Below are 24,125 nucleotides of genomic sequence, written 5' to 3'. Positions count from 1 at the left end.
GAGAGAGTAAAATTAAATAATAAAGCGTTTCCAAAGCGTTAGGAGGGATGAAAAGGATAAGAAAAGATTAGGATAAAAGATTAGGATAAAATAGGAAAAATGAGGGATTCTGTTAAAGAGATTACCCTTTAAATGGCTATAAAGAATAGAGACGGGAGAATAACGTGATAGTGATACATATTTAATGAAAGTAGTTTTAATACATATATTTTTAAATGAGAAAGTTTTGTTTCCATTTATTTCAACAGAGAGGGAAAACATTTTTGAGAAAGGAATAAGGAAGTCTAGGCATTTACAGGGCTTATGACCTGTCATTGACTGGTTTAAGTGGCCACTTTACACACTGTGTAACATTCACCATTCTGCCCATGTTTAAACATCCACATTTCCTCAACTCTTCCATCTGTTGACTTTTGTGAAGTAAAGGAGCTGAAACCTTTATGATGTTGGTGAGATTCATCCGGCTGAACCAAAACACCTACTAGGCAACGCCTGAAAACAATTTTCCAATTTTTATACTTCTTCTTTTACCAGGTAGTAATTCAACAATGTTTGAGTATGTCCAAATGCTTGCAGACTGGCTGGATTTTCTCCCTGGGGAGTTGTTCATATTTAAATTTATTCAACAGAGAGGGAAAACGTTTTTGAGAAGGGAATACGAGTATTTAACTAAGCAAAAATGTATACATTTTTTTTCGTGCGTTATTTTCAAAGATATGATCTTTTAAAGTCACATTTATCAAATACCGCGCCAAATGACTGCAATCAGTGTGTCACTTTTCAGTAGTGACGTCATGAAACGGTTGGCGTTCTTACTTTCACTGATCGCGGTAAGTTGTATTTCTCCAGCCAATAACAAAACTGACAAGAATCTATGGAATATTGCGTTGATTACTTCATTTAGTTGATCGTAATTTGCTCATTTCTATGTTATGGTTGTTTTTACGAACGTTTCGATTTAGAAAAACCTAAAAAGTTGACATAATCTTTGGTTGAAAAAAGAGTATAATGAAAATTATACTCTTTTTTTCTATGGTCAAAACGTTCCTTACAAGGTGCGGGGGCTTTAAAGCGGAAACCGGAAATACTACACGTAGATATAAGGAGTGACGTAATTATTTACGATTTTAAAATGAATACTATTTTTAACATTTTTTATTTATTTTTGCGTGCATTTTTAAGATATTTCATCCTATTCCAAATTTTTTTAATATTCACGTGTACACGAAAACATTTTTAAAATTGTATTCCGGGTTGGGCTGAAATTTCTCATTAAATTATTCAATATCTTGAATAAGAAGCACTTGCCAGAAACAGTTCTTCGTTTCGTGAGAGAGGTCAAATTATGGAAAGTGGAAGAGTCATCATCAAAATAATAGAATACATTCTTATGTACAGTGCATTCGAATGTTAAATGAGCCTGTGTTAGTGCCTGTCGGTGAACCAAGTAAGAAAATTAAGTTTGTGTAAGTAGGCACACTAGAATATTTATTTAACGTTCTGTCACTCGCACATTAACATGGGATTTTTAAACATTCAAACGCAATATACCTATCAAGAGTAATGTCACCTGGACTTGATTTGTGTACAGATAAACGAAAAGATAAAAAATCGTTTTTCTATTACAAAATGGGTCTGATTTTAATCGCAATTCTTCCCTAAAGGAACTCGATAGAAAGAGGAAATCCAATTTATTTTTATCAGCAATGAGGTAGTTCATAGATATTTTTCTGTTAATATACTATGAAACTGATCTTTTTTTATTTATTTATTTAAAATCCGCCAAATGGGTATTTTTAAGGACATATTTATACATGGAAAATTATTATAAAGGAAAGTAGAAAGACACAACGGTATATAGTAGACTTGGTGGGAGTGGAAGCGGGAGAGAGGGGTTAATAATTGAATTTGATTCAGTGATCGTTTGAAAGAAGAAAACTTGTTATCAAAGAAATCAAGACTGGTATTTTTGTTTGCAGACCTAAGAATTCTGGGCATAGGGGAATGAAAACCATAGTTAGTTCTATGTGTATCGGTATAAAAGAGTAAGTTTTTCTGAGGTTTCTAGTTGGGATATTTAATTTTATTGAGCTCAGTAGTTCAGGCGCATCAAGGAGTGAGTTGAGAATTGCAAATAGGATAGAAGGTCAGATTTAAAAAAAACTTTAAAAAATATTAAAATAAAAAAGTAACATGTTAACAAAAAGATATACATAATAAACAGAAGTACAGAAACAAAAAAAAAAACGAAATACCACACCAAAAAAGAAGCAACCTCTTGTGCTTGCTGTGGGATTACAATATTCATAATTTAAGTATAAAATACACATACAGGGTGTTCTTTTAACCCTGTCACATCCGAAACCACAATGATCAGTATAGGCAAGAAGACATATTAGCATATTAAAAAAATATTTAGAACGAATAATTCAAAAAAATATATCCAGAAAAAAACAAATGGTTGCTTATTTCTGCAGGGGAGAAGCGAGGGAAGCGCGGACGTGCGGTTGACAGTGTAACACCCTCCCCCCCCCCCTTACTCCTCGTTTCTCCCCTGCAGAAGTAATCAAACATCTGATTTTTTTCTATATTTTATTTTTTAAGATTTTAGTCGTTCTAAAAATTTATTTTAATGTGCCAATATGTCATCTTGCTCATACCGATCATCGTGGTTTCGGATGTGACAGGGTTTAAAGAACACCTGTATATTTCAAAAAATAAATGAAGTTAAATAAATGAAATAAAAATATTTTTTTATAAATAAGTGCATATACATATGCATGCAAATGCGCATGCGTGCGCACGCATGTATAAATATCCACACATATAAACGCACACACAAATTCACTCACACGCACATACACATTCACCCACGTGCATACTATAACATGGTGAAGAAAATTATAAAATAAGGTTTTCAAGTCACTTATCAGAAGAACTTCAAGAACTGTAAAAAAAACATTGAAAAAAAACGAAAAAAACCTCTTTCCTTAATTTTAAAATAAAAAACTTAAATAAGATTTAAATAATAAAAAGCAACATTTAATTTAAGATTGCAAAACCATGACCCGGATTCAATCTAAGAAATTTGTAAAAAAATGGTTTGTGGATTTAGGTCGAGAAAAATCGGAAAATTTACTAAAAATAAATTCCTAATAAATTAATACTGTATAACTGTTTAGTATACTAACAAGAAGGTAGTAATTTTATTGTTTATTTTTGCATAAAAATGTCTGCCTTAAACAGGTTGTACCTAGTTAGGCAGACTAGACATGATCCAGAGAAATATATTACCTAAGCGTTTATATAATAGATGAAGTTATTGTTATTTTTGTTAATGAACTTTGATTATTATTATTATTAATTAAGGAGGTTGATAAACAAATGTTTTTACTTTTAGTTTGAATTTTGTAAAGACATCGATAATTTTTATTTCATCAGGCAAATTGTTACAGAAATTCATTTCCTGAGATACATCATTTTTTTCAAAATGTTTAGTATTAGATTTTGGCATATTAATATAATATTGAGAGAAGCGTGGTTTCGTATCGTCTATTCCTGGGTCAATGTCTTAATCTATGGTCGCGCCAATTTGGTATCCCGGTCATCCATGAATTTTGTTTTTTCATAAAGCTCATAATGCACCAGGTAGGTGTTACCTGGACTCCAGAAATCAATAGAAACATAATAAGAGTTTTAATGGTAGGTAAAACTCCAATATTATGTGTTCTGAATTGATTTCTGGAGTCCATATTATGAGAGATCTGTCTGTTATCTCCTGGTGACCGGGTGACGCCTTTATTTGACATTAACCGGTTGAAACAGGCTTGCTAGAGAGGAACCTTTTGAGACTGTATGATTTAGCAACGTGAATAACTTAATGTGTGGATTTTTTTATTCTCTTTATAGATTTGTAAAATTGATTTTTTAATATATTCTGTCAATTAATTGAACACATAAAAAAATTTAAGTAATTATTTTGTTGGGAATGTTTTTTTTTTTTTTAAATCACTTTAATTATTTATCTTTGTACTATTTTTACTGAGTGTATGATACTTATGTAAGAACCTCCCCAACCAATAATGGCATATTGTAGTAAAGATTATAAAATGGAATAATACACGGTTTATTAAACTGTTCAATTTTAAGGATGTTTCTCAGTCTTTAAAAAATATATATACACGTACATATAAGGGAAAGTAATACGCCATAAAATATAGATTTCTGGTAAGCACTCATTTCGCGCACGATCAACTCGCGATTCTTAACAAATAGTGGTTTTTTACTAGCGATGAGAAGGAACTTCAAAACAAATCGGTTATGAGAACAACCAGCTAGGACATTATTCTTTTTAATCATGATTAAAATAAAAATAATAATAATACTAAGCTGATTTATATGCCGCCATTTGTGAAAAATCACCCCAAGGGCGCTTTACAATTGTATACTTAAACTTACATTCAAACTAAACCAAAGTGACATATTATATTTTCTAATTTAAAATTGAGGGTATGATGATTTAAAGAAGTGAGATTTTAGTTGGGATCTGAACTGACTGGGACTGTCGATGATTCGTAAGTTTGAAGGCAATCGGTTCCAGGCAGAGGGGCCGGCAAGGGAAAAGCACGATCTCCGAATGTAGTGTTTGGGGAGCGCCGGATTTCGACAAGTTTTCCCCTACTACTAATACTACTACCATCACGTCATTTCCTCGTAGGGGTAGGCAAAGAGAATGGATTGCCACACACGTCCATCCTGGCATACATTCCTCGCTACTTCCACATTCATTCATCTTGTCGCACATGCTCTTCGGTTCTGGCTGCTTTTGACATGACCAGACTTAAGATTTTGGTTCATCTGATCATGCCACGTCTTCCTTGGTCGTCCTTGTCTCACGTTACCGTTCATTTTCCCCATATATACTTGTTTTACTATTCTTTCGTCGTCCATTCGTTCTACATGACCAAACCATCTCAGATACCCTTTCTTAATCTTATCAATTATACTTGACTCAGATTTACACTGTCGCCTGATTTCATCATTTGTAACCCTGTCATAAATTGATTTCCCACCCATTCGAGTGAAACAGATCGCATTTTAACCGCGTTCACTCGGCTTGCATCTTTCCTCTGCCAGTTCCATGTTCACTTCCATACATAAGTGTTGGGACTAAAGCTGCGTTGTGCACTGTCAGTTAAGCTTCGATTTTCTTTAGTTTTCCTCTTCTTATACCAAATGCTGACCTAAGAGTAGATTTTCTTTGACGTCATCATTCTCCTGTCCGCACCCAGTAGTTTTCTTATTCTTTGAAATGGAGTCAGTGCTACATAAATTCATGACGTCACTGCGACCTGCGGATAGATCTATTGTGACGAATTCCCATAAATTAGTACACGCCCTCCGAACCCAGGGGGTCAATTACAAACGCTGTCTTCATCGGTACATACCGAGACAGTAGAGATAAGTTTTCTACATTTTTTCTCGGTATTGTGATCTCAGACGTAATATGATCAAATTCTTCCCAAAACACAACTGCGGCTTTAAATCATTTTTCATATGTTAGGAAAAAAACTTTTATATTCTTAATATTAATCTAAATTTTAAAAACACATGAGACCCACCCTATCCTGAACTTCATATAGTGGAAAATTGTGTAGATTTTAGAATATAATAACTATGTTTCTTTTTTTTGGTGATACCGTGTAGTCCAAATTTTTGTAGACAAGGACTGAATTCAACTCCTTTTTTATATTAACTTAGTTTATATTATCATATTACAACAGAGATTAGGAACATTTAAGATAAGGTAATATAGAAGTCTAGGCATCTACAGGGCTTATGACCTGTCAATGGCAAGTGGCCACTTTACGCACTGAGTAACATTCACCATTCTGCCCATATTTGAACATCTATATTCCTTCCATTCTTTCATCTGTTGATGCTTGTGAAGTTAAAGAGCTGAAACCTTCATTTATGCGGGTGAGATTAATCTGATTGAATTATTTCACCTACATACTAGGCAACGCCTGAAAATGTTATTTTTTCAATTTCTATACTTCTTCATGGACCAGGTGGATTTATCAACAATATTTTGAGTTTGTTCAAATTTTTGTAAATCTCTTAAATCTTCTTCATCTCTGTTGTAATATGTTGATATAAACAGCTCAGCAGCCATTGACAGGCCATAAGCCCTGTAGATGCCTAGACTTCTATATTACTTTCTCTTAAATGTTCTTCATCTCTGTTGTAATATGTTAGCTTGTAATTATACTAAAAATGGTACAAGAAAGAGTTTGGTAAAAAGTTTGAAACCTTTTTGTTAAAATTTATATCAAGAAATGTTATAAATTGTATTATTTAAAAGTATGTTCCATTTCAAAACCGTATTTTGAAAAAAAAGCATTATATGTAAAAATTGAACTGATACACACTGAATGAATAATGTGCGACGAGTCCCATACAATATGAGTACGGTAGGTAACCACAAAATGCAGTAAATACAATTTAATGTCAACAATAAAACAAGGTTTGACAATACGCGAACATTGATTCAAAACAAACATACAAATACATATTATATGCACCTACATAATATATATAAAAAAGGCAATGCTCGAATGGTTCTCCTCGATGGACTGAATAAACTTCAATCTTCAAGACTGGTGAATTTGTTTACAACGTTTACAGCTTTTATATTATTTTTAACATGTTTCGGAAATAAGATCAAATACGTATTTTAACAGAGGACAGAAAACCAAATAATAAAAAGCAAAACTGAACCAAGAAGCTTCATTGATAAGTTTATTTATAATTTTATCATAATCATTAACTATGGAGAATAATCAAGAAATATCAACGGAAAACATTAATATTATTAAATAATATGTTTTATTCTAATTTCATCTTAAAAGGGTACTTGTCAGTGGACTAGCCTTCTTTCTTTTAACATGGAACTAAAATCGCTGTAACAATTTTCAACAAGTTATTTGTTAGATTATTATTATGCTATCCCATTGAATCATTTATAATTTTATTGTATTTTTGCATGTGCATATATATTATGTATGTATGTATGTTGTAACGTTGTAAAAAACAAGCCCAACGTACCCCATTTTGAAAGCATTTTAGTACGGGATTATAATTCTAAGTTGCCTGATTAAGCGCCATCTGATGGCCGCGGTAGTAACTCATCCATACGATATCCGTGCATTAGAAGTAGATTCCTTTCCATTTGAAAACTCGGGACGAACAGTCCAACTGTCGCGCAAGGACTCAAAGAGAGGCGACCGCACATTTCAAAAATGTAGTCCTTCAAGAAAGGGAACGTTCAACGCAACGTAAGCCTATTTGTTTTAAATTTATTACCGAAATTCTTGTAGAGAGAGATATCATGTTCTAATGAGATTGTATTTTATACAGGTTCCCTTTTTCTCTACCTTTTTTACCTTTTTCTACCGTTTTCTATCTTTTTCCATTTTTTCACCTTATTCTATATTATTTACTCCACCTTTTATCAACTGTGTCTGATGATAAAGATTTTACGATGTAGTATATTTACTCCATGATTCGAATGGATCACTAATTATTACGAAGTTTATTCGTAAATACCTGGAAAAGTCGGTGTCGGATTTAAAAGTTTTCTTCAAGATCATGAGACACAAATTTACAAATACAAGGAAGCAGACGATCATTTACTGAATTAAAATGTCGACAAATAATCTTCTGGGAAATCATCAACTGAGCCAACCACGAGTAAAAATACATCAACCGAAGACATCGCATATCGAGTCCCATCTGCAGATTTTATTTTGTAAAATCAACATTATTTCATATCATCTCGAGAAGAAAACAATCAAAAATCTATTTCACTAGTCATTATTATTGTTACGAATATTTTTTTCTTAGATAAATTTACTGTCAACCACTTACTCATATTAGCTAGGCAGAATTTAGAATATTTATATTAACTAATCTTGGTACATTTGTAGAGAATTGCTTCTTTTATTAAAATTTTGTATTTCACTAACGAGTTGTTTATTTCATAAAATCCAGATCTTTAAGTCATATTTGTTCCATTTTACAGTAAGGTATTTTATATATAACGTTTTTGATTCCATTCATAAAATTAAATTTTTACAACATAATCTTATTATTTTTGAGAATTCTCATGTTCTCGCCGATTGAGCGAAACTGGTGAATGGTAAGTTGTTTGTAGGTACTTTATTTGGTTATCTGTATTATTCTTCTTAATCTTAAAAATTTGCCTTAGGATTTTTGATAACCTATCTCTATTATGTCGCCCATCTGGGACCAAATAATTTATTTCAACCTACACTGACCGTTACAATGTGTGTAAATATATGTATATGTATGTATATTTATGTATGTAGCATGTATGCGTGTATGTGTATATATTTATATATTTAATTTTATTTTTACATTCAATGTTAACTGTACTTTTTTTTTTCTTTTCTTCTCTTTTGGGCTATAACTGTTTTTCTATTTCTTCAATATTATTTTTATTTATAGGAAACATATTCGAAAACCATATGTGCCGCAACAAATCGGTTTCTTAGAACATGCATTTGCCCATATAGGAACCGATTGCAACATTAGGCATACTAATATTTCTGGCTTGCCGACCCTTCATATACTGAGCCTACTCCTAGTACATGCAGAATTTGCCAGAGTGTTTTTTGTGCCATTTTGTAACAATGTATGTATAAACTATTAAATAAAATTTAAAATTTAAAAAAATATACACATATATTAGAGACTTTTTTTTAGATATTGAATGAGGACTACGAGATATATATTTTAAAAATAATCTTGCGTAAAAATGTCGAAATCACCAAAAGTGTGACTAGTGCCCTTTTAACGTGGATCGAATAAATTAATTCGACGATTCGGTTACTAAATAGATTATTCAATACATTCACTTCCCTAAAGCGTTCAATTGAGAATTTTCGCCTTAAAACATTTTGCGGGTGGATTGATTTACTGTGTATGGGCACATAATATTGTACCTATATAGTGAGAATGTGTGTTGTAGGGTGCGTGTGTGTGGGGGAAGAATATACGGCAACTGAGCGACGACAAACGACATGCTATTTGTTAAGGAAACTATTAAACCTTAAATATGAGCCAAAAAGAACGATTTGGAGCATACACGACTCGACAACCAAATGTGTAAGTGTAGCCATCAACCTTGGGAAAATTTTTACAACAATGTGCCTAGTAATTTAATAATTCAATTTGATATTTTTAAGGCGATGGGCACTTCATGCTTACTCTCAGAAAGTTGATAGGACCATGTTATGCAGAAACCATCCACCCACAAATTGGCAAGCTTCGACATAAAAATTGTTTTATTACAATATTTGAGTTTGTCCAAATGTTTGTAGACAAAAGACAGGATTTCACCCCCTCGGGAGTCATTGAGAATAACAAATTACAACGGGGATGGAGAATGCCTTAGAAAAGGGAATATAGAAGTCTAGGCTTATGATTTGTCATTGGCTTACGTGCAGTTTTCAGCGAAATGTAGATCTTTGTCACAAGCATGGTCATAGCTATTAAAATCATCAATGTATCAAGTAGAAAAAGGTAAGAAGCACAAATGTTTTTTTTATCTATCACCAAGTTTACATTCGACGAGAATGCATATAGTAAAAAAAATAGGAAGGTATTATCTTTTACAGAATAAAAAAAGTTTGTTTTTGAATGTTTACAAACATTTTTTTTAAAATCCCAATCAGATTATTTCCTTAAATTCCTTCCAAAATTTCTACCCATTTATTTCTTTTTACTAGATGTTTTGTAATATTAAAATAATATCAACTGACATTCGCATTTTTGAAAATCGCATTCCTAAATACGGTGCACCCCTGTTGGTGAGAAGGGTGGAGTTTGACATTTGCAAAAAGAATTCAAAAATAAATTTGAAAATTAAGAATTCAAAGTTTGGGATTCAAGCATAAACAAGTATATAGGTACCTACTTAAATTCAAATCTAGCAATGGCAAAGCGTTGCCGGGTTCAGCTCGTAATTACTAAAAGTCAAAGTTTCAATTTTAACTAGGCTTTGTAACTTTTTGCCTGCAGTAGCTGTTGCGAATTTGGAAAAAAATAAGGATCATATGACGCTTTTCTCTCAATTATCGTTATCATCACAGCCTTACGATGAAATTTAAGTAAAGTTTTTATCAATATAATTGCGATGTACGTTTGAAAAGTTTTTGGGGTTGTTCTCGAAAGCTGATGTTTCTAGTTATGACGGTTTAGCTATTGCACGACAGAATAGCTACCTCGATAGGTGTTGGAGTTCCAAGAATGCAGAGAAGTGAATAGGCACGATCAAGTCGGGTTGTGGTCCCGTGGACAGGTGTCTCGGACTCACAGCTCAAAGGTCCGTGGTTCGAATCCCACTCTACCCCGACTTGATTCCCATTTCTAATTAACCTTTAGCTCGGACCCGTCAGACTAACCAAACGCTATTTAATATAAACAAATCTAGTAGTAATTATTATATACACTCGCCTATTTAGGGACTTCATAAACTTGGCAATGAATTTCGCTCTATTGATGTCTTTTGCTGTTCAATATCCAAATTTCAAAAAAGACTTTTATTAATGACAGAATAATTTATTGGGTCATTAAGCCATTTTGTATTTTATTATTTAAATTATTTTGTTTTTTTACAACATACATAAGAGGTAAAACAGAGTATTAAAAAAATAAAGCATAATTTCATAGCAATGAAATACATATTAATAGTAAAAACAGTAAACGAAAAAATCCCACAAAGGCATGGCCTGTTCGTGGGTATACAAGAAAATGTTAATGAATTTTTGCTCCTATAATAAATAATGGACAGTTATAATATTTTTGTGTAACATAAGAAAGAGAAAATGTAATATTCTGTAAAAGATTTTTTGTTTTTCTTTTTATAGTAATTAAAAAAGATAATAAAAAATATTGTAAAAAAAAAATATTCCTTATTAAGGTCAACAAATTATATCATGGGAAAAAAGAGTTCATATCTTTAGTTTGAATCCAGGATAGTGCGTGTTTTTAAAAAGAAGGAAAATTTTGAAAGTTATCAATGAAAAAAGAATTAAAAATTTTTGGGCCTATAAAATATGCATGTCTCTGTGCAAGCCTCGTTTTACTTACGTTTTATTTAAAGTGTAGAAATACTGCTAGGGTCTTAAGGAAACAGGATGGGATCACATTTCATGTGTAATTAGTAAATTAATATGTAAGCGGCAAATGCATTACTTAAATGTTGAATTATTTTTCCATCTGTCAGATTGTCGAAGAAAACAAAATGGAAATTTCGTTAATGTTGCCAGGGTAGTAATTTTTTTACCCTACTTTGCTCATCTAATGAGAGAACTGATGAAAATTTGACCTCGGATTAAACAACTCTGTGGTGGAAATTTGACCGACATTATCTTTAAAACATCAAATATTATTTAACATGATTAAAAAAATCGTTTTTTTTTATGAAAAGAAATATTTGCGTTCCTTTAATTTACGCAAATATTTAATTTTGAGGGCCATTTTCAACGAGTTGTAAATAACTCACTATTAGAAAATGGGAACCAAGTTGGGGTAGAGTGGGATTCGAACCACGGACCTTCGATCCGTGAGTCCGAGACACTAGCCACGGGACCACAACCCGATATGCCAAATAAAATTTGTTTTATATTTTAAGTTTAAAGTTCATTAATTCAATTATTCTTATTAAATGACCCTTTACTTATCTACTCTGTTGTGTCAATCAATGTTTCCACGTGTACAATAAAATTTAAGAGAAATTAACAAATTGCTTTTTTTACCTTGCATTTGTGTTATAATTATATTTGTTCCCATCTGGCAGCATTACACGGCGACTTCACGAATGCGCGCGGCGAAAGTGGGGGGATTTTCGGGCACAGTCCGATGTATTTAAATATGATTCTACGCTCCTTCTGGACTATTCTTAATTCTATGTTTTTTATAATATGTTTTCTTACTATTTCGGATGTATTGACTATGTCTGATATTATGTATTGTCATAAAAAAATATTATTTTTATGTACGGTCTTAAAGGAGTTTTTTTTTAATAACTCCTGGGAGTATTATATGTACTTTATGTTTTATATGTTTTATTAATAATAAAAATAGAAAAAAAAAAAAAAAACAATGCTTCTTACACATCATTTTTGAATGTCGCTTTGTAATTCTATCTCGGAAAATTGTGATGTTTTTTGAGAAAATACGGTCCCAGCATTCGAAAATACGTCTATTTGGCTTTTATACGGATGTTTACAAAGTTGACATTGTTTTTGGGAAAATAAAGGTTTTCTTTGTCTAGGTCAGCGAATCCCAATTTTTTCGGCTATGTAACTTTCGCTGATCTACTTCTTTTTGGCGGTACCCCATCTAGACAGCCAAAAAGTAAATTGAGAAAAATGATATTTTTAAGACCCGCGACACCTCATTGTTTGCATGTTGTAATATTTGACTTTAAAAGAATGACTGTATTTTGAATTGAAAATCTGCACGTATTTTACGAGTAGAATGTCATTTTTTCAAAGTTCTGCTTATGAGAGCACTAAAATATGATAAAATGTCTTTTTTAAAGTAATAAATGTCTATGAAATAATGTCCAGCAAAAAAAAATATTTTTGTTAATTATTAGTAGCATAAAAAATATTTTTAAATTTGTAATTTTGAATTCTCGCAAAAACAGTCATTACATTAGCCACGCCTCTAATACGTCACGATTCATGTTTATTTGTTCCTGACCATTCAAATTTGTTTAGGACCTTGTCACAAATCTTGACGTTACAACTGATTCCAAACATGTTGCGTTTTTCAATAAGATTAAAAAAGTCTTTAAAAAATACTTTACATGTATAGATTTTTAAATCTCATATTCCTCCCAATTGATAATAAATACCCTATTGAATAAGGAGAGCTGGAGCTGCTCTAGTTCTGAACTTGTTTTTAGTACAGGCAAAAAAATCAGTCTCAAATCGGTAAGTCGATATGTTATTGTTATAATGGATAACTTATATAGCGCTATTTTCCTGATATAATACCTCAAGGGCGCTTTACATAGCGATTCTTTAGATAAATAAATTTAATTGAAGCTTTTAAATTTGCAATTTAATTAAAAGAATTTATTTTTTTAGCACATGCTACGGATTTATTCAAATATTTGTTTTATTTATTATGCGGCATAAGTGCCTTTTACAATATAAAATATACAAAATAATGAGTTAGTTAGATAAACAAAAATTTAAAAACAATATTAAAACACGGGTATAAAAAGAACAATTAAAAAAACAAGAAAAATACGAGTATATATACATGTATGTATGTCAGCATACAAAAGAATAAAAAATATAAAATGAATAAACACCAGATCATTAGCATAAGTGGCTTTTGCAAATAATTCGTTAATCGTATTTAGAGAATAAGCGGGTTTTAAGTTTTTCCGAAACATCACTTCACTCTCACAGCCTCGCACCTCTGCTAGGGGAGCATTCCATGATATAGAGCCTGCGATTGCAAATGCGCGTTCACTGAATTTACTGCGCTGTTTGCGCAGAGGTATAATAACTTTTTCTCTCGCCGTAGACGTAGCTGATCTAAGCGTGAGACGCCTGTCAGCTAGTTCATCTGGAATGCATAGTTCCCTTAGATATTCCGGAGCAGACTGAAGCCAAACCATGACAGCCTTCTCAACGACTGTTTGAATGTAATCCATATTTAAGTCCAATCCCAAAGTCATTCAAGTTTGAATCAGCTAATTCGTTTTTTTTATTTAGATAGGACAAATCCTGAATATCGATCAAATGCTCATACTCCAACAGGTGGATGGATTGATCTGATTTGCGAAAGAATGAGGAATTCCAGCCCAACCCGGAATTAATTTTTTTTTGTGTACACGTGAATATTAAAAAAATTTGTAGTAGGATGAAATATCTCAAAAACGCACGCAAAAATAAATAAAAAATGTTAAAAATAGTCTTCATTTTAAAATCGTAAATAATGACGTCACTCTTTATATCTGCGTGTAGTATTTTCGTTTTCCGCTTTAAAGCCCCCGCCCCTTGTAAAGAACGTTTTGACCATAGAAAAAAGAGCATAATTTGTATAATTTGACATTTCAACCAGAGATAATGTCAACTTTCTAGGTTTTTCTAAATTGAAACGTTCGTAAAAACAACCATAACATAGAAATGAGCAAATTACGATCAACTAAATGAAGTAATCAAAGCAATATTCCATAGATTCTTGTCAGGTCAGTGAAAGTAAGAACGCCAACCGTTTCATGACGTCACTACTGAAAAGTGACAAACTGATTACGGTCATTTGGCGCGGTATTTGATAAATGTAACTTTAAATACTCATATCTTTGTAAATAACGCACAAAAAAAAAATTTTTTTGCTTAGTTGAATATTACGCTAATAGAAAAAAAAATAGAAAACAGTGGAATTCCTCATTCTGAACCCAGTCGATGTCCTGTAACTCATCTGGGAAATATTATTTTAAGGGTATTTTGAGGTTCTATAAATGTCCATTTATGGTTTTCTCTAGGAACTTCTGTGACCGTTCTACGGAACCCCCAAAAAACCTTTTAGGAACCTCTGGTCTGGGTTATCCTAAAATACATTCCAACCAAAAAATAGATTACAAAGTAAACAGTGGCAACTTATTCTTCCGGATAAAAAAATATAATCTAAATGAAAACCCGGAGTAGAATGGCGAATTTTTTATGTAATTTTTTTCTGGAGATTATTTTCTCAAAAATGCTCTACATTTAATAACTTTGATACAAAGTGTCAATTAAAATTCTACCGGAGTTGCGAGACAAAAACTGATATAAATAAAAACATAATTATTATTTTTTTTTTTTTAATTATTTACACTAGATTTCTTTTCAGATTCTCTTTTACATGACAGGCACAAAATTAATATGATATTATATGTTAACACACTACAACAGAGATGAAGAACATTTTAGAGAAGGTAATATAAAAGACTAGGCATCTACAGGGCTTAAATATTTAATGCCAAATATAAAGGACTCAAAATGTAAATCAAATTTTAAAATAAAAATAACTGCACCTATAAATATTGTAGCGAGAGATTTTTTTGAAAAATATGTGTAGATTAAGAAACGATTACTTTATTCACATATTACTTTATAGTTGTTTTTTTTTATAAAGGGTGTCATTCACCACGTTTATATAGATTCTCTGGTATTAAATATGTACTTATTTATGCAATACTTTTATAAATAAATATGACTTGTCATTGGCTGGTTTAAGTGGACACTTTACACACTGGGTAACATTTACCATTCTGCCCATATTTGAACATCTACATTCCTTCAATTCTCTCATCTGTTGATGTTTATGAAGTTAAAGAGCTGAAATCTTTATTCATGCGGATGAGATTCATCTAATTTAATTATTTCACCTACATACTAGGCAACGCCTGTAATTTTTTATTTTTTTTAAATTTCTATACTTCTTCATGGATCAGGTGGATTTATCAACAATATTTTGAGTTGGTCCAAATTTTTGTAGACAAGGACTGGATTCAGGTCCCTGGGGAGCTGTTAATATTTCAAAATTTAGATTTTTTTTTTTTTTAAATCATGAAAACTCATTTTGAATACATTGATAGTTATATCATTAGAATCGTAAAAATCCGCTCTAAATATATATTATATTTTTAACGTTATTCCCAACATGTGAAAATACCCTATTTAGGCATTTTAGTATTTTATTTTAGTTCTTCGATGCTCTGATAATATTTATCTACATAAACATGAATAGATAAAGTTTTTAAGGCAGAGGGAAATGTAGCTTTAAGCGGAGAAGCAATATCCTTTTGTTTGACTTAGGAAATGAACATCGATCCAACTAAATTAGATTTATACAGTTGATAAACTAATTTATTTCAGTGTTATTAAAGCGAAAATTGGTTTCAAACAATACAAGAAAGTAAACAGCTGAGACTTTCCTAAGTTCCGCATTATTAAGAGGAAACGAGGTCTGTCTTTTCTCCATACAAAAGTATTCCAATATTGTCTTCCTGGATTACGAGCATTAAAGCAGTTTTATTTTAACATACTATAGTTAATTACCATTGGATACCTATTTTTGAAAAACGCAAAAGTTACCGACATAATAAGTTTTATTCTGATTTTCTTTCCTAAAAAAACAGCCATTTGGTTTCAGTTTTGGGGTGCGCAAAACGGGACAGCAAAACGTCGATTGTGTCGTTTTTAGCTAAGCATAATCAGTCCAACAAATAGTAGTCTTTTTCGCACAGTTTCAGGGAGGTATTAGCGAGAGAGTGACAAAAAAACAATATTTAATTATTCATCGAATTTATCAAAATTACCAGCCACAGCATATTCTCTAAAGGTGCATAATTCTTACCTTTTAAAAAATATTTTTACATTATAAATTTAACAACAATATTTTGAGTTTGTCCAAATTTTTGTAGACAAGGACTAGATTCAACTCCCTGGGGAGCTGTTTATATTAACGTACTACAACAGAGATGAAGAACATTTAAGAGAAGGTAATATTGAAGTCTAGGCATCTACAGGGCTTATGACCTGTCAATGACTGGTTTAGGGGCCACTTTACACACTGTGTAACATTCATCATTCTGCCCAGATTTGAACATCTATATTCCTTCAATTCTTTCATCTGTTGATGTTTGTGAAGTTAAAGAGCTGAAACCTTTATTTATGCGGGTGAGATTCCTCAAATTGAATTATTTATCTGATTTATTTATATGAATCACTCATATCAAACACACACTCACCCTGTCCATAAACCTACCCTCACACCCATATACAATCACACACATATTCACATACCTACCAAAACCACACTCCACTTTTTTACACACGCATCCTCACACAAAAAAAACTCGCACACATGCACTTCTACGAACTAATATCTAACTGAACTGGATTTTTATAATTGTATTTATGTGAAAAACTGATTTGGCTTTATTTTTTTATTTTTTTTACAATGTTGTGTATATTTTTTTGTATTGCTGTTGTTTTTCTGAATAAACAAATTTAAATTAAATTAAATTAATTAATTTTACAAATGTATTTTTTTCATTTTTAATATTATTTAATGTTTAAATACTAACTACAAACTTTCAAATGACATTTTTTACTTTAATTTTAATTTTTAAACAACTTCCATTTATGTTTTTTTTCCTTCTCTTTTTTTGTACTTTCATTGATAACCTTACATATAATTACTATATAATACGAAAACTTCACCGGTTTACTAGAGTTAAGTCTAACTGTGTAAAATATAAAACTATCTGTACTGTATGTTTCCTGAATAAAAGAATAAAATACATATAAATCTACAAGGTGATTGGAACTGAACCCGCCATAGGAAATTCGCACATAGAGGAGGTGATTTGCTAATTATTGGATCTTACTTTCCCTAACTAAAATATATAGTTTGGGAGATATGTAAATTATTATACTTTAGTAGATTTTTCCAAAATTCGACCTTCAAGAATTCAAAACTTTAAGTTTTTTCATTATTTTAGTATTTTTTAATTATTTTTTGGTGGTCATAAACATTTAATGACAGGGTTTGCAATATCCCGCCACGCGTTTGACTTTTCAGTGGCAATAATCCTTCAAGTTCTTTCTTGGTGTTGACAAAATAAGCGAAGAGTGAAACTTGGGCTGTGCGAGCCGCACTCGAGTGGCTAAAGAGGCACACACGGCTCGCGGCCGCGGTTTGCCGACCACTGTACTGAACTGATTCAGCAAAAGAACATATATTTAGGCATAAAGATCATTAATAGCCTGTCCAATAAAATTAAAGGTAAATCAATTAAAAATAAAAATAAACGAACAAAATTTAAAAAAACAACTAGGTAAGACAAATAAAAAAATACATTATTCAATATTTTTTATTATGTAAATTCTATTGATTGATAATGAGGAAGTTCAGTGATAAAAATATATATATGTTAATGGACTATCAAACTAAACTAAAATATTTTAATGTTACGAATTAGCGCGATGATTTTTTAAAGTTTTGTGACTGAAATTACTCCACGAGTGACGTCACAAGCTCTCTTTGGTGAGTTCTGCTGATTGGTGATTTGGCTTCCCGTAAACTGGAAATTTATCACAAAACTCTATCATTGGTTGATTCGGAAGAACTAGTGACGTCGTTTAAAATAGTTCATTTTAATTAAGATCATTGTTATTAATTTTTTCGTACGTTTTTAAGATCCTTCGCCGTACAATTAAAATCTTATAATTTTTACAGCGTGTAAAAAAAATATTTTTTAATACAATTTCCCGTGGCACTGAACTTTTTTTGGAGAGGAACAGTATTAAAAACAAAAACATTATATTAAAATTAATTATCCTAACTCAACATGGGACTTTGGCCCCGTGGAGTTGTGAATTATGTATCAATGTGAAATAAAGTACCGTGAATAAATAGAAAAATATAAAAAGTATTTAAACAGAAATTCACCTTAATTGTAGTACATCAAAATAAATAAAAACGATATTTGAAATTGTCGTATATTCTCAAAAAACACAATTAGTAATTAATTTGTTCAATTCATTTTTTTAAAAATATTTAAAATTTATTAAAAACCTTTGAGAAATCAAAATACGAATTCAATGATAGAACATTTAATTAAATACAATTTTTCATGGGAAAATATTAAAAAGAAGTGAAAATAAATACCTCAACTTGGATTTAAAATAATATTATTTGGTACAAACCCCTATTATTTTTTTATGGTATCATTTACGAGACACGAATTTAATTTGTATTTTGAATAATTTTTTTTTTTAACAACTTGTAGATCATATAAATAAAATAAATGTTTTTTAAAATTATTAACGCAAAAATACTTTTTGATAACAATGAATAAAAAGTAGGTACTTACGAGTTAGCATGGCAACATATTTTTACATTTTAAATCGAAAATGCGGCAAACTTCTCATAAACACAAATTTTGAGCACGGGCCGAAAGTTATTACGCCCGATCCAGAATCGATACAACTGCCCGGCGGGCAGGAATGCGGGGAGGTAATTAGTCCTTTTTATTGTTCGGATATTGTTCGGGGTTTGACACGGCGGATTTATTGTGAAGCGAATGCAGAACGGAAGAACGGTGAAGTATACCTCCCCGGTCGCGTGCTGCCCTGATACTGGCTTTGCTCACTGCCAGGGAAAGTGTAAAAAATAAGGGGCTTACTCCTTTTTGGCCCAGGTCCGGGTGCAATACTTCCGTCACCTATGCAAATTCACGAATTTTTAAAAAAAATATATATATTTTATCAGGCATGTCTTCATCAAATTAGCGAGTATATTTTTTTTATGAAGCTCTCTCAATGAATTATTATGGAAATAAAAGACGAGTGACACTTAAATCTACAAATTCGAAATTACCAGTGACCGGTTTCACCGCTTTCCTGACAACTCTGAGATGTCGCAAAAGCGATGAAACCGGTCACTGGTTATTAAAAATTTGTGAAATTAAGCATCACTCGTCTTTATTTTTTAATAAATTACAATGAAATAAAAAATAAAAACATTATATATTTGATTATTTTAATCACTATCAATGACGTCAAACAATTCATTGTAACGCCCCAAAATGGCTAAATATAATATTACAATTTATGTCATTTTACTAATCTTCTGTAATATTACAATTTATGTCGTTGACCCTTATAAATCCAAGCCATAGATATATCAATGTTATTTTGGGTTCAATTCCCGCCAGTTGTAAGAAAAAAATCCAAGAAAGAATTTTTCTCATTTGGTCTGGGTGGTGTGGTGTAATTTTTTTACCTCCTGCCATATCCCCTCTATCCCACCTGCTGACAAGCCTCAAAATATAGGCTCAGTGGGTTATTCCTTTTAACATTTTTTTTTAAAAGAAAAAGTTTTTCAAATAATAATTTTCATGAAATTCATAGTTTTGTCTTTTCTTAACGAATAATGTTCTAGTGCAGTATTCTATGCAATATAAGTTTCACCTGGGCGTAAGAAAAACGATGATAGCTAAAATAGTTTTTTTTTCTTCGAAATATTTATTTCTATTGTGAGCGTATTTAATTATTAATAGTGAATATTAATGAAATAACGACATGTGTTCATGTAACAAATTATTGATATAAGAAATAAGTTTACGGACGCAGTTCTCTTTGCACCATTAGAAAAACAAAATATGACAATTAACCATTATTTTTTTATTATAATTTATTTAAATAAATAAAAACAATATTTACCCCCAATCATCGCATTTGACCAAATTTCTAGTGATTTTTTAAAAACTGTTTCATTTAATTTAAAATGAATGATTTCAGGCACGGAACGGAATTTTCCGACGCCGACGTCCGGGCGCTGCGACACACGCATGCGTCCAATCGAGCAATCCGCCAGCAAGCCGAATCGTTCCGGAAATCGCCGAACTAGCGCGAACACCATAGAGTGCAACAGAGCTTTCCTCATATTCGCAGCCGGCGAAAACTAGTGCCAGTAAGTCGTCACTCACCAGCAAAGCTTCGTGTAATCCTGGTTTTGTGAAATAACCATGTAGCCAAAATTACAACTTTTGCTAGTTGGGTTGATTTGTCTGAAGTATTTTATTTTTTTACATTTTAGGTTTATAGGTATCCGAGTGTTTCCGAGTGCATCCGGAAATAACCGAAGATCTGCAACTATTTTGCTAATTAAATGTACTCAATAAAAAACTAAAATAATTTCTTTAAAACTTTTGTTATTTTTAAAAATTTAAAACTTTAATCTTCTTATATAATATCTATACATTGAATTTACTTAAAATTAGTGATAGAATGATAATATCTGATCTGGTTTATGTATTTTATTTTGTCATTAGAAATTTATTTATAAACCCATACGGATTACATTAATTTAACAAAATATTTTTTATTTTTTTAAATTCATATTCTACTGTTAATATAAATCTGAATATAAACTGTTAATTATAATCGCCTACGGTTGGCTAGGCCATTTACAGAACTTCCGGACGAGAAGCTGACTTGGGAGGACGCACAGGAGTTGGCAGCCAATATAGATGCATGGAGGCTCTTTGTGGATACCAAATTATCCAACTAGGGAGCGGACATGGAATGATGCTGATGATAAATGTTTTTGATAATATGTTTAGCATCTTTAGTAAAGGTTGTCTGAGTCTTTTGTTTAGTTTTGTTTGTTGAAAAGCTCTCGCGGCATCAGAAAACAGTTTTTGACGTGTATTATGTATGTAAATACGCGAGATAATACGGCCACGAGAGCGTTTGAAATACCACAACGATTTATAAAAATCACGCCATCTTAATGTCACTAAACAGTTTTTACAAAATTAACTAAAGCTAAATCTATGCGTCCTGGTAAGATAAATTAAGTAAAAAAAACAAATAAATAGTCTCCATGTTCCACGGTAAAATTACCGTCATTTACGAACATTTTCGTGAAATTACGAGTATTTTACTGCGCCTTTTGGTAAAATTACGTAATTTCACATCCATTCTGATAAAAGTATTGAAATTTATAAATATACCGGTGGTAGGTATTACAAATACTTTAAACAGTGTACATTTGTGCTGCTTCAGGTTAGCCTGCTTAACAAGGCATCGAGTTCTGGACGTCTTAGACCTCCGCTGCTAATAAAGTTGGTAGTTCATGTCACAACTACGAGATGCGAACCTGACTTGTGAGGATGCACAGAAGCTGGCATTCGACCGAGATGCCTGGAGGATCTTTGTGAACACCATATGCTTCAACTGGGTAGCGGGCATGGAATAATGATGATGACTTTTGGAAGGTCAACTATCAAATAATGAGTAAAAAGTTAGTGCAAATACCGCTTTTCCGCTATTTTGATAAAATGTATTTGATGTTCAAACGTGTATCTTGGAAAGTATTGACCGTACGAAAAAATAAAATTATTACGATTTTTAAGTAAATTTGATTTTCTCCGACTTGAGTACATTTTTTTTCTATAAAATCTACAGGGACGTAATTATACACAAAAAACTGATTTTAAGCACCATTTTTTCAAATAATAATAAAATAATATTTTTTACATTACATCTATATATTATATACACTAGCAGCTATTAAGCTCATGCGTGTATATCAAGTGTACATGGTTAGTAAACATTATACATTGTTGTGTGCATCTAGTTAACATTCACTGAACTAGCACCAATCACTTTCTCGGGAAGGCCATTCCATTTCTCCACCACTCGGTTTGTCAGGAAGTTCTTCCCGGGGTTGGATGAGAAGGAGGCAGTGCTTAGTTTCAATAGATGACCTCTGAGATGGCGGTTTTCATTCATAGTGAACATTGATTTCAACTTAGGTACATTATATTGCTCAGTTAAGATTTTGAACGTTTCAATCGAGTCACCACGCTGCCTCCGCTCTTCCAGTGAACTTAACCAAAGCTCCCTTAAGCGGTCCTCGTATAATTTATTTCTTAGAGAAACTACTTGATTGTAGCAATGAGTTTCTAGCAGTGACCATATTCGCCCGCCATTGCTTGGTATAAAGTAAAATTAAAGCATTCCATGGTTTACGATCGTGAACTGTAAATATTTGATTCTGCGTCGCAATAAAAATACTAATTATGTCCTCTGGGATTCTCAAAATACTTTTTTGTAATTCTTCTCATTTAGCGGTAGTCGTGACCGAAACAGTCGATTACCTACCTTTTTTGTCATATTTTTATTCATTCACTGCACGGGAAAATTCGCACCGAACGCAAGTGCCTTCGTTTTAACCAATGCATAATCTTCCAATCTCTCTCACTTCTTTATAACATTCTTCACAATAAAAATATCGCGTGTATTAAAATAGTCTAATTTGGATATGTTCGCAGTTTGCTCGGCCTCTTCTGTTTGGTCTCCACAATATGTCACTCATAGAGAAAGGTTCGAGAAAATTCAATGGACATTTCTTGGACATCTTAACTGGAGATGCGGCTATACCGATCTAAGTTATATGTCTTCCTGCAAAAAGCACCACTTGCTTAGTTTATAAGATCGCCGTCTACTATTTGACATGGGGGTCCTTCATGACATACTTAGTGGACGCCTGGATAGCCCGACTGTCGGAGTTATCATTAAATGCCCGGCTACCGCACCCGCCACGAGTCGGGCTCTCTATTTCATGTGCCAGCAGGTCGTACGTTAGTATATGCCCAGAACTCTCCACTTATACGTTTAGCTTGTGAGTATAACTTGAACTTTCCCCTTATTAATCCCATTGATTGTAATACATTAACATTTAAAACACTCATTTTTCTCTTATACTTAATAGTTTCTCCATTTTATATTGATAAAATCTTATTTTATACCTAATTTTTCATATTTTATATCTTTTTGACACTTGTGCAATAATAAACATACAATTTTTCGCACCCTCTCTCACACACTAACCTTTTCGATTGGTTAACCTTTTCTTTTATTTCTTTCTTATTTTATTTGCATTTTTTAAATCTTAATTTTAATTGGTAGGTACTTTTAATTTTCTTATTATTTTTATTTTTTCTGTAGATATGAATTGAAATTTTCGATTTACTGTGTTTTATTTTTTATCTTGTTTTGATTACATTTATGAGCACACGCTATTTATATATGTGTTTATTTTTTTTCTTATATTTAAAGTATATTCTAGTAAATTGCTATTCTTTAATTTTAATTGCATAATTTTACTCTATTTTGTTACTTTAAAAAAAATATTTCTTTAAACTATTTTTATCTGTTCATTATTTTAATTTATTTTATGTTCATTATTTTATACGTATACAGTATTATATATGTACTCTTTTTATTTGATTATTAATTAAAACTAACATCTGAGCACCCGATGACAAACTATTATTGAATATTTAAATTTATTTCAACAGAGGGGAACAAGTTTTTGAGAAGGGAATATGGAAGTCTAGGCATTTACAGGGCTTATGACCTGTCATTGGCTGGTTTAAGTGGCCACTTGACACACTGTGTAACACATTCACCATTCTGCCCATGTTTGAACATCCACATTTCCTTAACTCT

General features: G+C 31.8%; 1 protein-coding gene across 1 annotated transcript in view; it reads right to left on the bottom strand.

The window, feature by feature from the left end:
• LOC148285161 (A-type potassium channel modulatory protein DPP6-like) overlaps nt 1-19,243 on the bottom strand; it is a gene marked incomplete at its 3' end in the record, with an annotated part of 127,218 nt that extends 107,975 nt beyond the window's left edge. The window contains exon 1 of the mRNA XM_088229449.1: nt 18,977-19,243. The remainder of the gene's footprint in view (nt 1-18,976) is intronic.
• Between the last annotated feature and the right edge of the window lie 4,882 nt (nt 19,244-24,125).

The sequence above is a fragment of the Micrasema longulum genome, unplaced genomic scaffold (assembly GCF_059751315.1).
Source record: "Micrasema longulum isolate JH-2025_06_02 unplaced genomic scaffold, ASM5975131v1 h1tg000054l, whole genome shotgun sequence".
Taxonomy (NCBI): Eukaryota; Metazoa; Arthropoda; class Insecta; order Trichoptera; family Brachycentridae; genus Micrasema; species Micrasema longulum.
This window is presented reverse-complemented; position numbering and strand designations above follow the sequence as displayed.